This window comes from Lupinus angustifolius, chromosome LG03, assembly GCF_001865875.1.
Source record: "Lupinus angustifolius cultivar Tanjil chromosome LG03, LupAngTanjil_v1.0, whole genome shotgun sequence".
In the NCBI taxonomy this organism is placed as follows: domain Eukaryota; kingdom Viridiplantae; phylum Streptophyta; class Magnoliopsida; order Fabales; family Fabaceae; genus Lupinus; species Lupinus angustifolius.
This window is the reverse complement of record NC_032011.1, coordinates 20,120,300-20,122,901: the sequence shown is the minus strand read 5'-3', so window position 1 is coordinate 20,122,901 and position 2,602 is coordinate 20,120,300.

Here is a 2,602-nt window from a genome sequence, read left to right as displayed (position 1 = left end):
CATAAAATTTAATGCAAGGTAAGTAGAGTTAGACTAGTATAGGTGATGTGTCTAATGGTGGTGGAGTGAGAGGATTTGTTGAGTGATTTAGGGGATTTTGGTGGTAGTAAATCAAGGCATTAATGAGTGAAATCTATAAGATTTAGTATGTAGATTTTGTGAAGTGACTCATGCGACGTGACGACTTCGGCGAAACATGCGTGATTAAAACCATTCCCGAGTATTGTCGGCTAATACCCGGTCGGATAATAAAAATCTCCCGATTTCGGTTTACGATGAGAACTTCGAAACATGGAATTCGGAGTGAAAAATAATTAGAAATGTGTTCTGGACAAACTTGGTGTCTATCTTGACTTAAAATAATATTTCAAAGCCAATGGCGCAATCGGAATTCGATTCTGAGCTAAGGAACTCAAAAACACGATATTGGACCGAATTCGAGTGAGATTTTGGCCCCGACAGCGGTCCGAAACTGACTGTCTCCAAAAATCATGAAAATTTACGACCAAATTGGAAATAGAATTACAAGACTAAAACTCAACTAAAGTTTCGTCAAATTCTTTACCGAAAATTCCCAGAAATTCATTTTTGAAAATATAATTAACAAAACTATTAATAAAAACATATATTTTCAAGATAGTAAAATTCGCGGTGTTACAAAAGTCGTTTTATGCTAAAACGACTTATTCACAAACACAAGTTGTACTATCCAAAACAACTTCCCTAAAACCAAAATTCGTTGATTACCAAGCAGATTTCTAAACAAAAAAGAAGTTGTATTGGAGTATCACAATTTCTAGACATAATAGGTAACCAGTCTAGAATTTAACGGTTGAGATTAAGAATTATTCAATCCCACATCTAAAAAATAGTTCGCTTAGAAGTGAACTAACTTGTAGTTTATAAGTTAGTCGCTCCCAATTATTATTATTAACTCACTCTCATGTGATCACTCTCATCCCTTCATCTTAGATCCTTTTATGAGTACTTTTCAGCTTTCTTCAATTGTCATCTAGACTGGTAAGTCTATTTATTTGCATATGATTTGACCTTAAGTTTAACATTGATCTATATTTATGATGACTAGTCAAGGATAGTTAATTTTACAATGCCTAATTAATTTCAATATTAGTTAATGTTAACAAAGATCAATGATCTTTAAAAGGAAAGAAGGAATGTTTGCAAAAAAAATATGAAATGTTTTCTTGAAAGAAATGAACGAAAATAAATGAGTTGAAATTTCATACTTAATATATATATATATATATATATATATATATATATATATATATATATATATATATATATATATATATATATATATATATATATATATATATATATATATATATTAAGTATGAAATTTCAACTCATTTATTTTCGTTCATTTCTTTCAAGAAAACATTTCATATTTTTTTTGCAAACATTCCTTCTTTCCTTTTAAAGATCATTGATCTTTGTTAACATTAACTAATATTGAAATTAATTAGGCATTGTAAAATTAACTATCCTTGACTAGTCATCATAAATATAGATCAATGTTAAACTTAAGGTCAAATCATATGCAAATAAATAGACTTACCAGTCTAGATGACAATTGAAGAAAGCTGAAAAGTACTCATAAAAGGATCTAAGATGAAGGGATGAGAGTGATCACATGAGAGTGAGTTAATAATAATAATTGGGAGCGACTAACTTATAAACTACAAGTTAGTTCACTTCTAAGCGAACTATTTTTTAGATGTGGGATTGAATAATTCTTAATCTCAACCGTTAAATTCTAGACTGGTTACCTATTATGTCTAGAAATTGTGATACTCCAATACAACTTCTTTTTTGTTTAGAAATCTGCTTGGTAATCAACGAATTTTGGTTTTAGGGAAGTTGTTTTGGATAGTACAACTTGTGTTTGTGAATAAGTCGTTTTAGCATAAAACGACTTTTGTAACACCGCGAATTTTACTATCTTGAAAATATATGTTTTTATTAATAGTTTTGTTAATTATATTTTCAAAAATGAATTTCTGGGAATTTTCGGTAAAGAATTTGACGAAACTTTAGTTGAGTTTTAGTCTTGTAATTCTATTTCCAATTTGGTCGTAAATTTTCATGATTTTTGGAGACAGTCAGTTTCGGACCGCTGTCGGGGCCAAAATCTCACTCGAATTCGGTCCAATATCGTGTTTTTGAGTTCCTTAGCTCAGAATCGAATTCCGATTGCGCCATTGGCTTTGAAATATTATTTTAAGTCAAGATAGACACCAAGTTTGTCCAGAACACATTTCTAATTATTTTTCACTCCGAATTCCATGTTTCGAAGTTCTCATCGTAAACCGAAATCGGGAGATTTTTATTATCCGACCGGGTATTAGCCGACAATACTCGGGAATGGTTTTAATCACGCATGTTTCGCCGAAGTCGTCACGTCGCATGAGTCACTTCACAAAATCTACATACTAAATCTTATAGATTTCACTCATTAATGCCTTGATTTACTACCACCAAAATCCCCTAAATCACTCAACAAATCCTCTCACTCCACCACCATTAGACACATCACCTATACTAGTCTAACTCTACTTACCTTGCATTAAATTTTATG